At 48.5% G+C, this 12,757-nt stretch overlaps 1 protein-coding gene across 1 annotated transcript in view; it reads right to left on the minus strand.

Moving 5' to 3' along the window:
- The window catches only part of LOC113423727 (phospholemman-like), a 36,536-nt gene extending 35,715 nt beyond the window's left edge, over positions 1 to 821 (minus strand). The window contains exon 1 of the mRNA XM_087970908.1: positions 630 to 821. The gene's annotated coding sequence lies outside the window, so the exon portion shown is untranslated. The remainder of the gene's footprint in view (positions 1 to 629) is intronic.
- Positions 822 to 12,757: the final 11,936 nt, after the last annotated feature.

Below are 12,757 nucleotides of genomic sequence, written 5' to 3' on the forward strand. Positions count from 1 at the left end.
CTCTCTCTCTCTCCCTCCCTCTCTCCCCCTCTCTCTCCTTCCTCTCCCTCTCTCTTTCCCTCCCTCTCTCTCAGGCTCGTAGCCGGCCCACGCTTAGTTAAAAGAGGCAGGAAAGTTTGCAGCTGTGCTCCAAAGGAGCTGTGATGTTACCCGTCCGACGCAGGCTGGGAGCAATGACGACTCCCGGTTGAACTTCCAAAGCCGCCGCCCCAACGGTCTCCCATCTGGTGGTCCCGGGGCGCTCCCCCTCCTTCCCTCCTCGAAAGGCCACCGAGGACTCCCTGGGACCTACCCCAGGCGCCCCTTCCCCATTGCAAGAGCGGGTCCCCAGGGCCGGGAAAGTCTCGCCCTCCCCAGCTCCGAAAAGCCGCCCCCCTCCAATCTTGCGTTTCACAACTTCGGGGTCCCCGCCCCCCCTTGCTCTCCTTTGGTGGGGCGCTTCCCAACTTCTGCCAAGTTGCTTTCCCTTCCCTTCCTTCTCCTGCAGGCGCGCTTATCGGCTTGGAAAGGGGCGGTGAGGAGGGGGGAGCTCCGGCTGCCCCTCTCCCCGACTCTGGCATTCGCGCTCGGGGAACCCCAAAGTCCTCTTGGCCATCTGCCCCGTTCCCCGTGCCTCCCCCGCCACTTACTTCCTCGCCGTGGAGGTCCGGCGCTCTGAGCGACGCGGGCGCTTCTCTCCCCGCAGTGAAATCCACGCCTCGGACGCGACCCCGGGGCGCCTGGCCAAGGATCCCGGGCTCCTCGCTGGCCACGCGCGAACCCCCTTCGCCCGCAGCCTGTGGCGACCCGCGCGCTCGCTGTCCCTTTGCAGGCGAGACTCCTCGCCCCGCCTCGGAGCGCCTCCCTCCCGCCCGCCCGCCCGCCGCCCGCCGACCCCCTTCCAGCCCCAGCCCGGTCCTCGAGCTCGGCGCCTTGGAGGAGAAGCCGGACGTAGACTGGAAGCGGGACAGCGCGGCCTGTTCCAAGTGGGTTCCCAAATAAAAGAGAAAATAATATCCAATAAATGCATTTCATTCTCCTGCCTTCCATTCAGAGCCTGCAAGGAGGACAAGAGGACCTCCTGCCTCCTATTATTCCCCCCTAACGCCCATCTTGTAAGGTAGGCCGTGGAAAGGGGAACTTGCTTGGCAGAGAAAATGGCTTCCCCTCTGTAGGCGAATTGCTCGGTTGGTTTTATGGTGGTTATTTTATTTTATTTTTATTTTATTTATTCGTCAAACGTGTCCAGGATAACAAGTGTAGGTGTGAACACAAACATGAACAAAGGGAGTAAATACAGGTAACATAGGAGCCTCTGTGGCGGCAGTGGTTAGAGGGCAGTACTGCAAGCTACTTTTGCAGCCAGCCACCTACATTTTGGCAGTTCAAATCCCACCAGGCTCAAGGTTGACTCAGCCTTCCATCCTTCCGAGGTCGGTAAAACGAGGACCCAGATTGTTGGGGGCAATAAGCTGATTCTGTAAACAGCTTAGAGAGGGCTGTAAAGTGGTATATAAATCTAAGTGCTATTGCTAAATGAGGACAGCAAGGCAGGGGCGGTAGGCACACTGGTGTGCTGATGCACGTCTCCTTTAAGGACCTCTTAAGAATGGGGTGAGGTCTACGGTAGACAGTTTGAGGTTGAAGCTGTGAGGGGTTGAGGCTGTAACCACGGAGTAGGGTAGAGCATTCCAAGCACTGACCACTCAGTGGTTAGTGGTTAGCAGCAGTGGTGGGATTCAATTTTTTTTACTACAATTCCATGGGCGTGGCTTGGTGGACATGGCAGGGGAAGATTAATGCAAAATCCCATTCCCTCCTCACCCCACTAACCTGCTTTCCAGCTCCGTTCTCCTGTGTAGGGCAACCAAAGAAGAGCCAGCCGATCAGCTGGGACTCAATGGGAGGCAGAGAAGAGACAGGGGCGGGGCCAGTCAGAGGTGGGATTTGCCGGTTCTCCGAACTATTCAAAATTTCCGCTACCGGTTCTCCAGAACTGGTCAGAACCTGCTGAATACCACCTCTGGTTAGCAGGCTAGGTGCATCTCATGTTAGAGTTTGTCCCTACCATATCTGGTTTGCACAACCCGTGAAGCCAAAACAAAACAATCATTTTACTGGATTCTCACATGAGGCCAATGTGTCTTGCAAACCGCGGTTTCTATCTTAATGCAGGGTGAAAGTCAGCCACATGAGGCTTATTCCGCAAACCGTGGTTACCCAAGCCATCTCTTTATCTGCTATGTAAAACACCCAGCCGCATGCTTGGGAACGCAATCTAATTTCAGTGCATCATTAATTTTCTGCAGCATTAATTTTCTGTATTCTGCACAGTAGTGGATTTGTAAGCTGATTTAGCAGAATGTCACCCTACAGTTTAACAGAATTAAAGTTCTGATTAACACCTATCAAGTGATCCACACCACAGCTCATCAAGCTGATAACCTTCAGTCTATTAACAAACGCTTATCCGAGAAAGCTATAAAGCCCTTTGGATTCTTATATTAAAAGTCAGCATAGATTTCTTGTCACACAATCTCAGATTTATTCCAAGAAAATAAATTCCTCTTCAAACTCAATATTTAATTTCTTTCAGAAGTGGGAAAACCTACAGGTCACAAACAGGCCTTACGGGTAGTCCTTGACTTATGACTACAATTGAAACCAGAATTCCTGTTACTAAGCAAGGTTGTTATATGAGCCATGCCCAGTTTTATGACTTGTTTTGCAATGACTGTTAAATGAACATTAAATATATCTGGATTCCCATATTGATTTTGTTAGAAGCCACTGGGGAGGTTGCAAGTGGCAACCATATGATGCGACAACAAGGGTGGTTTTCTGTTGATTTTTAGCTTACTCCTCCCCCTTAACTCAAAGAGACTTAGCAAAATTATTGGCATTTTTAAAAGCTCAAACCCTTGATTATCAAACTTGGGTGGAGGATGGGAACTACAATCTGTTCTTCAGCTACCAGGTCTGAGCAAAACCACTAGATGGCAGCTAAGAGTAGATGTCTCCTGACCCTTTGCTGCCATCTAGTGGGTATATAGAATTTTGCAAGTCAAGTTTGACAGCCTGAAGACACCTTTGCTGAACCCAATGGTGCTATTTCAAGCGGCGCCTGGACTTTCTGGTTTTTCTTTGAAACCGTTTCGCTTCTCACCCAAGAATTTCTTCAGCTCTTCTTCATGCTGGCTGGAGAATTCTGGGTGCTGAAGTCCACCCATCTTAAAGCAACCAAGTTTGAGAAACCCTGCATTAACCATTGCATTAACCACTCTATATGTCACATTCCTTATACTTGCATTTCAACTAGATGATTTTCCCTGATCAGCCAGTAGAGGGCAACCCTTTTCCACCAATCCTCCCTTCAAAACCAACCTGCTAGAAAGTCATGTAAAGGTGTACACTGGCTGCAGTGTCTTCTTTAGGGTTAACAACCTGCAAGACTTGCTCTCCCTGTCTCTCTCCTTAACGTGACCACCTTCTTTCGTGAGCTCTTCTGTTGTGCCTTTAAAAAGATGACCAGCATCAGAAAGGTAACAGGTGATGCTCTTTCAGGGATGAGTTCAGGAGAAAAGCTCCACCTGTCGAAGTTCTCTGCGTTAGGTTGAGGCTTAATGATTGTGAAAACAACACACACAGAGAGAGAGAGAGAGAGCAAGAGAGGGGGAGAGGGAGGGAGAGAGAGAAAGAAAGGAGAGAGAGGGAGGGGACAGAGGGAGGGGAGAGGGAAGGGAGAGAGAAGTGGAGGGAGAGAGGGGAGAGAAGGAGGGAGGGAGAAAAGAGGGAGAGGGAGGGAGAGAGAGAAGGAGTGGGAGAGAGGGGAAGGGAGGGAGAGAAAGAGAGGGCGAGAGGGGGAGAGGAAGGGAGGGAGAAAGAGGGGAGGAGAGGGGAGGGAGGGAGAGAGAGAAAGGGAGGGAGGGAGAGAGAGAGAGGAGAGGGGAGAGGGAGAGGGAGGGAGAGAGGGAGAGAAAGAGGGAGAGAGGGAGGGGAGGGAAAGGGAGAGGGGGAGGGAAAGGGAGATGGGGAGAGCGAGAACAAGAGAGAGAGAGAGAGCGCCACAGACATTATGGAGTCCAGGGCAAATTTACAAAGAGTGCTTAAGCCCAAACTATAGAAAAAAAGGTTACAATTTTGCTTGATGTAGCCATGGTGGTGCAGTGATTAGAATGCAGTATTGCAGACTAACTCTGCTCATAGCAAGGAGTTTGATCCTGACCAGCTCAAGGTTGATGCAGCCTTCCATCCTTCCCAGGTCAGTAAAATCAAGACCCAGATTGTTCGGGGCAATAGACTGACTCTGTAAACCGCTTAGAGAGGACTGTAAAAGCCCTGTGAAGCAGCATGTAAGCCTTAAGTGCTAGTGCTATTGATAGGTGAAGCTAGTTTTAATAGGTGAAGCTAGTTTTAAGGCCTTGGGTGTCCTGAGTTGACTGGTCTTTCCTTAGGGAGATGAGTATTACCTTGTCTAATGTCAAGGTTGAACACTACAGGCCTTTCCCCCCTTCTCCCTTGATTGCCTCTCCAATGATGCTATTGATTGATTTCATGCATCAGGCATACCATATTAAAACAATTCCAAAATACAAATAGAAACATCTGGAAAAAGAAACATAAACATCTGGAGAGAAAAAAGCACAAGCCATTTAAAAAAGAACCATGTAACATTCCAAGAGGATGCATCTACTTAAGGCCCCAGGCAAGGGAAGAGCCCAATTTTAAGAGCTGCTTTGAACAAGATAGCAGGCGGAGGGGCCCAAACGACTCTCGGGGGGGATGTTGCCCGGAAAAGCAGATGCCATAACAGCGAAGGCATGCTGCCTAGTTTCCATCAGAGCACACTGTTTAATGCAGAGGTCTCCAAACTTGGCAACTTTAAGACTTGTGGACTTCAACTCCCAGAAGGAGAATTCTGGGAGTTGAAGACCACAAGTGAGAACAGTTTCACTGACAGTGAAAACAATCAACCCATGGAACAGCAGTTGCTCTTGGAAGTTGTGGGAGCTTCATCACTGGAAGCTTTCAAGAAGAGATTGGACTGCCATCTGTCAGAAATGGTGTAGGGTCTCCTGCTTGGGCAGGGGGTTGGACTACTAGACAACCTACAAGGTCCCTTCCAACTCTGATTATCTGTTACGAGTTAAGTCTTAAAGTTGCCAAGTTTGGGGACCCACCGCTGGTTTAATGGATGGGACATGAACTGGGCCAACTCTTCCAAAAGACAGGTGTCCTTCCGATCACCATGCCCTGTGTCATATCTCCCCATTGGGCATGGTGGTTGTGGGTGATAAGATTCTTCACCAGTCTGGCTACTTTTACACAGGAAAAAAAAGAAAAAAAAATTGCAGCTTCCAGCATGAGTTGCAGATTTCTCTTTGACCACTAGATGGCGAGAAAGAGAGCCAGGGCGCTAACGATTGGTGGCCATGGAAGAATTGTCTACATGATATATAGTAGGGAAGGCTAACCTTTTTGTCGTTGCATGCCAAAGGTGTGTGCATGTGTGTGCCTGCACCCATAATGCAATGGGTGCGCGATCCCCACACACCCCTGCGCATGCGCACAGGCCACACACCCCTCCACATGCACGGCAGATACCTGTCAATCGGCTGGTGGGAGGCGTGCGCGCATCCACAGTGGATCTGTCCCGGGCAGCGGCTCATGTTGCCGGCAGAAATGGCTCTGCGTGCCACTTTCAGCATGTGTGCCATAGGTTCCCCATCACGGATACCTATCTATCTATCTATCTATCTATCTATCTATCTATCTATCTATCTATCTATCTATCTATCTATTTATTTTATTTGTCAGTTGCTAACAAAATACAGGTATAAGAATAAACATAGTTTTGTATACATGAGATCGATACTTATAAGAAAAATAAAAAGAAACAACAGGACAGGGACGGTAGGCACGTTGGTGCACTTATGCGCACCCCCTACAGACCTCTTGGGAAAGGGGTGAGGTCAATAGTAGACAGTCTAAGGTTGAAGTTTTGGGGGTTTGGGGAAGAAACCACAGAGTCAGGTAGAGAGTATTCCAGACATTGACCACTCTGTTGCTAGGGTGACCCTTGGGCTAGATCAATCCAGCTTGTAGCCAATTTGGAGTCTACATAGTTTAAATTACACCTTGTCTTGACAGTTGTCCCCATGATAAGGTTTGAACCTCCTTTCTTAAGGAGGGGACTGTTTTGGACCATGAGTGCCTGGAAGAATTGAGCAATTCCCTTTTCTTTTCATAGGAGATTCGTCTTCTTCCTCCTCTGTGGGTTTTTCTCCGGCTCGAAGCAATTTGTCTTTCTTTTTCTTCAAACCCAGACAACTTTTTCACGACATGTCTCATTTGTGGGTACCACTAATTATTTTGGGAGTCCTGTCTATGCTCACAGACAAAACGGAGCCTCCGCAACGTAGCTATTAGGCTCGTCATCAGCCACTGCCAAGGAAGGCGGGGTCCGAGAGAGAAGGAGCCAGGGTTGAAGCATTGGGAGATGAGGTCTGGCCTTATTTCTTCCCCCCAACCTCTGGTCAAAGTGGCACCAACGGGGCTCCCAGACGGTAATGGAGCTCATCCAGATTCCTGTCCGCCTCTGTGGATGGCAAATGGGAAGCAGACAGATTTGGGCCAAGCTGGGTCAGTTGCTAACTTCAGCGGCTATTATAAAGTTGAGGCGGTTTTCGGGCAAATCTCTCCCAAAACAGAAGTGGTCTCTCTTTATCCTTGGTAAAACTTTCCGAGATTTCCAGAAAACAGACCCCACCTTGGGCTTCTTTCTTCTTCTTCTTCTTCTTCTTCTTCTTCTTCTTCTTCTTCTTCTTCTTCTTCTTCTTCTTCTTCTTCTTCTTCTTCTTCTTCTTCTTCTTCTTCTTCTTCTTCTTCTTCTTCTTCTTCTTCTTCTTCTTCTTCTTCTTCTTCTTCTCTTCTCCTCCTCCTCCTCCTCCCTCCTCCTCCTCCTCCTCCTCCTCTCCTCCTCCTCCTCCCTTCCCCCTCCTCCTCTTCTTCTAATGATGATGATAATAATAATAATGTTTTATTTTTATTTTTATTATAAACATATTTGCTTCCATTTGACAACGTGTCATCTGGTTACAAATATCTTGTGCAATACAGTTAATGCTTACAATCATATTAATTCTTCTTCCTCCTCCTCCTCCTCCTTCTCCTCCTCCTCTTCATTATTATTATTTATTTATTTTCCATTTTTGCATACGGTATAACCTATGGGTAAACAACTTTCCTTCCAGTAGTCCCGGATGCTCAGCCAATAGCCCTCAGTCCTGCAGCCCATTGGCCACCAGATGTCCGGGAATTCCAACGCCTAGCGTGGCCCACGCTGGCCCATGCGACAACCGATCCAGCATAGTTTTCTGTAAATTAGGTCTCACCGTAATTGTTTATGGGGGAGACCCACCCTTTATCTGGCTCCTCCGGTGAGACCTGACCAGTATGGTTAAACCTCCAGCATCTTCTTCAGAGCCCAGAAGACCCACAGCCATGTCAAGGTAGAGTGCTCATCACGATCTGCTTTTGCCACAGGCTGCTCTTACTTTCAACAGCTGCTCTTCAAGTCCCCTCTCCCCACCCCACCCCACCCAAGGCACTTGCAGAACAAAGCTGTGCTGTGTGTAGGGAAATGCCGAGCCCTGGGCGGGAATCTCAGCTTCTGGGGCTTTGGGCCAAACAGCTGGGCTCTTTGTAGTGGTGGGGCCAGCAGACTTCCCAGCTTGGCATTTGAGCCAGGACGAGAGGGGTGGAAGAGTGGGTGTTTGGGGGAGTGGAAACTATTCGTGTTGTTGGCAACTCCCTGGAGATGGAGAGGTGGCACCGATCTTGCAGAGAGCTGCCAGGTTCCCTACTTTGTACGCTCGAAGAAGGCAAGTACAAAATCTTGGCCCAATCTAAAATGCCAGAACTGAAGAGCAGATGGTGCAAGCCTTTAGGGATGAGAGTTTTAGGGAACTTCAGCTGCTCCGCACCTGAATCTGAGGCAGAGAGCTAAGCCGGGTTTTTATTTAACCGGGTTGAGCTGAGTAAACTGTGATGGGCAGGGTCAATGCAGCACGGCAATGCTCAAACTCAAGTCAACAAAATGTAACTGCAGCGCTCATCTAACATGCAGAGTTGCAAGAACACCCCCATATCATGGTTTAATGGGATGGCTTGGATCACCAGGCAATGTCTGGGTCCCCTCAAGCTTTTTTCAGCTGGCAGCAAACCACCCCCACCCACCCACCCCGTTCCAATGCTCCAGCCAGGTGGTCTTATAAATGGAGTCTTCCCTCAAGCACTGAAAGTTGTTTCGGATTGTTGGTTTTACTAGGGTTTTGTGACCCAGAGTTGTAAAATATAACATGGGTGACCCTATTAAGATAGATGATAGATAGATATAGATAGATAGATAATGAATGATAGATTGATGATAAATGGATGGATGGATGATTGGATGGATAGCTAGATGGATGATAGGAAGGGTATATGCATAATTTTGTATTTATTTAGTCATGTTTATGTAGTGTATATTAGAGGTGGAGACCCTTCGAAATTTCATTTTAATGCATGCCAATTAGTGTACATTTAAAGTGACAATAAAGTTATTATTCTATTCTATTCTATCCTATCCTAAGTAGGCAGAGATAGATAGATAGATGATAGATAGATAGATAGATAGATAGATAGATAGATAGATAGATAGATAGATAGATAGATAGATGATGGATGGATAGAGAGAGAGATATGGAAAGATAGATAGATGATAGATGGATGGATGGATGGATGGATGGATGGATGGATGGATGGATGGATGGATGGATGGCTAAGCAAAGCACAGTTTCAGTTTTGCAGACCATTTCTGGCTTACCAACAATCCCCAAACGCTGTGTTGACATGGCCCATGAAGCCAGAACAAACCTCATCATAGTGTGTTCTGTGAATGATTCAACTTGGCCCCTGTGGTTTGTAAATCATGGTTAATGATTTAGCATGTTGTTTAACTTCTGCTACTACCCTACAAGCTAGGCTTCACACAATTTTATGGTTGGGTTCAGGTAACTCACAAAGCCACACAATTTTTTGAACTCAGTTGCTGTTTCACCTACAGATCGGTGTCATGCCTTGGCCCAGACCATAGTTTGCTGAACAATCCACACTTAGTTGGGTTCTTGAAGGCTGGCATACCAGAATGATGAAAAAGGTCAAGTTTGTCAGGTCCAGCATTGTTTCTTCTTGTTGTTAGTCCCGAAGTTGTGTCCGACCCATCGCGACCCCATGGACAACGTTCCTCCAAGCCTTCCTGTCCTCTACCATCCTCTGGAGTCCATTTAAGCTCACACCGATTGCTTCAGTGACTCCATCCAGCCACCTCATTCTCTGCTGTCCCCTTCTTCTTTTGCCCTCAATCATTCCCAGCATTGGGCTCTTCTCCAGGGAGTCCTTCCTTCTCATGAGGTGGCCAAAGTCTTTTGAGTTTCCTCTTCAGGATCTGGCCTTCTAAAGAGCAGTCAGGGTTGGTCTCCTGTACGACTGACCAGTTGTATCGCCTTGCAGTCCAAGAGACTCACAGGAGTCTTCTCCAACACCATAAGAATTGACCAAGAACGGTCTTGCCACAAAGGATCTTCCCGGTCATCAGAAGACTCAAACAGACAAGGTTGCTTCTCCAAAGACAAAAAAGGGCAGGCAATAAATGGTGATCACATGACTCCAGGACAGTGAATCAGAATCAGAATAGAGCTGGAAAGGACCTTGGAGGTCTTCTAGTCCAGCCCCCTCCCTGCTTAAACAAGAGATCCTACCATTTCAGACAGGTACCTGTCTAATCTCTTCTTCAAAACCACCAGCGATGAAGCTCCCGCAGCTTCCGGGAGGCCAGCTGTTCCACTGGTTAATTGTCTTCACTGTGAGGAAGTTTGTCCTTAATTCCAGGTTGGTTCTTGGTTAATTTCCATCCATTGTTTCTTGTCCTGCCCCCTGGTGCTTTGGAGAATAAATTGACCCTCCCCCTCTTCGTGCCAGCCCCTCAAATACGGCCAATGCAACTGTCATAAATACAAATGCTAATTGCCAAGTGCCCCAATTTTGATCACATGACCATGGGGGGGGGGGGTTGCTGTAAATGTGAAAACTACCACAAATAACTTTTTCATTGCCGTTGTAACTTTGAACTATCACTAAATGAATGGTTGTAAGTCGAGGTGTTATGCAAAATTAAAATAAAACTTTGTAGAGAATATCTATCTATGTTGGAGGTCTCCAAACTTGGCAAGTTTAAGACTTGTGGGCTTCAACTCCCAAAATTCCTGAGCGAACCTGACTGGAGGAAGAATTCTGGGAGTTGAAGTCCACAAGTCTTAAAGCTGTCAAGTTTGAAGAGCCCTGATCTAAGTGGTCACTAGGAATCCAAAATAATTTGATGTTGCAAAATGTAGCTTCTTTGCCACTTGGACTGTTGCACGGCACTGGTTTATATGCCATGATTTGAGGCTTAGGCTGGTTGCATGGACGTTAGTCCTTTGTGACTTATTTAATAGTTCATTTTAAGAATGTGATGTATTATTCTAATCTAGAAGACAGTCTTTGGAAAAATAGCTCGGGGCCATTAAGAGGCATCCCTCAGAAGCCACAGTGATTTCATTTGCATAATGACATAATGACATAATGACACAATGTCATTTTCCCCAGACACCCAAGGACACGGATGTCAGAAGCGGCAAGGAAAACCTAACTCCAATGCTGCGTGCAAGTTATATACTTTTTTTTTTCCTCCAAAGAAAAACATTAAGCTGCAGATCATAAGGGCATCACTTGCACAACGACGGTCTGGCACGCACCCAGGGGTGGGATTCTACTGGTCCCAACCGGTTCAAGCAAACCGGATGTTAAAATTTGCATCTGGTTCGCTGAATTGAACCCGACCAACTGGCCCGGCCCATCCCTCACCTCCCCGGAGTCTCCACAAGGCCTATTTTCCATGGAGGTAAGTAGAGGGTCTACGCGGAGGCTCTGGGAAGGGAAAAAATGGGTCTTCCGGAAGTCCAGAAACGGGCCTGTTTCCGGCTTCCGGAGGGACTCCGGAGCCTGGGGGAGCCCGTTTTCGCGCTCCCAGAGGCCCGAGGGAAGCCTTTGGACCCCTGTGAAGGTAAAGCATGGCCCTCTCGGAAGTTCTGGTAGGCCACACCCACCCCAGCAACAGGGCAGGGAACCAGTTGCTGGGACTTTTGAATCCCACCCCTGCACACACCTTTCCATTTTGACAGGGTTACAGATAACTATGCCTGCCAAGCCCATCTTGATGTCCAAAGGCTGGTCCACTCAATGGACGAGGAAACACAGGATTTTCTTCCTCTTGGTTGGTTGTCGTTTCAGACGTGGTAAGGTTGGATTCCTGCAATGGATGAATTCTGCAAAGGCAGGCAATATTGAACAAAAAAAATAGAATAGGAACAGAATTCTTTATTGGCCCAAGTGTGATTGGACAGCCAAGGAATCTGTCTTCGGTGCGTAAGCTCTCCGTGTCCATAAAAGCTATAAGTGGTAAATCGTGATCACAGTCATCATAAAAATGCATGCATCATTAATCATAGAACACTGAGGGATAGTCACAGGATACTAAATGAGCAATCAACATAAATCGTCCCAGGAAACGAAATCAAACAATTTATTTAGGAAGAATGCATCAAGAACATCACGGGATTCACAGCCAGTGGTGGGAGACGCTTGTATTTTGCGTATAGCGATGGTGTGTGGTCAAAAAAGTCAAGATGGAGGACGCCCCCTAATATTTGGGGATGGGGGGGAAAGGCAGGTCTTCTTCACACTTATATACCACTTTACAAGCGCTTTGCAGCCTTCTCTCTAAGCAGTTTACAGAGTCAGCCTATTGCCCCAACAATCTCGGTCTTCATTTTAACCACCTCGGAAGGACGGAAGGCTGAGTCAACCTTGAGCCCGGTGGGATTCGACCTTTCCTCTACGCCGCCGCTGCTGCTGCTTCACCGCGTCCCCACGATCGCGGGGTGGCCCTGCCGCTCAGAAACCCGCATTTCCAATTGGCTGCCGGCAGCTTGGCGTGCAGGCTTTCCAAACCCACCCCCCTCTCCATCCACCCCGTGAATGCGTGTCTCGGTGCACGTGTATACGCGGCAGGGATGCGTCGGAGTCGAGGCGAGGTGGAGAGGGCTCGATCGGAAGCGCTAGATTTAGCCGAGGCTTGCCGGGATCCTCTCTTTTCGCTTAGCCCTTAATCGATGGGGGTTATTTCAGTTTAGCCGGCGTAGAAGCCGATCGATTCGAAATAGGGTTTAGACTGGAGGAAGCGCTGGGGGGAGTGGGGAGACGAGGCGCGCCCCCGCGTACCAACGCACCCGCGCGCATCTCTCTCCCTCCTCTCTCCCTCCTCTCTCTCTCTTTCTCTGTCTCTCTTCTCTCGCGCGCTCCCTCTCTCTCCCCTTCCTCTCTCTGTCTCCATCCATCCCGCTCTCTCTTCTTCCTCTCTCTCCATCCCTCCCTCCCTCCTCTTCCTCTCTCTCTCCATCCATCTCTCTCTCTCCTTCCTCTCTCTCCCTCCATCCCTCTCCTCCTCTTCCTCTCTCTCTCCATCCATCCCTCTCCTCTCTTCCTCTCTCTCTCTCCATCCACCCCTCTCTCTCCTCTTCCTCTCTCTCTCCATCCCTCCCTCCCTCCTCTTCCTCTCTCTCCATCCCTCCCTCCTCTTCTTGTTCTCTCTCTCTCCATCCCACCCCTCTCTCTCCTCTTCCTCTCTCTCTCTCCATCC

Source organism: Notechis scutatus, chromosome 8 (genome assembly GCF_049901735.1).
Source record: "Notechis scutatus isolate UNSWTSFEM ecotype Mainland chromosome 8, rNotScu1.2, whole genome shotgun sequence".
NCBI lineage: Eukaryota > Metazoa > Chordata > Lepidosauria > Squamata > Elapidae > Notechis > Notechis scutatus.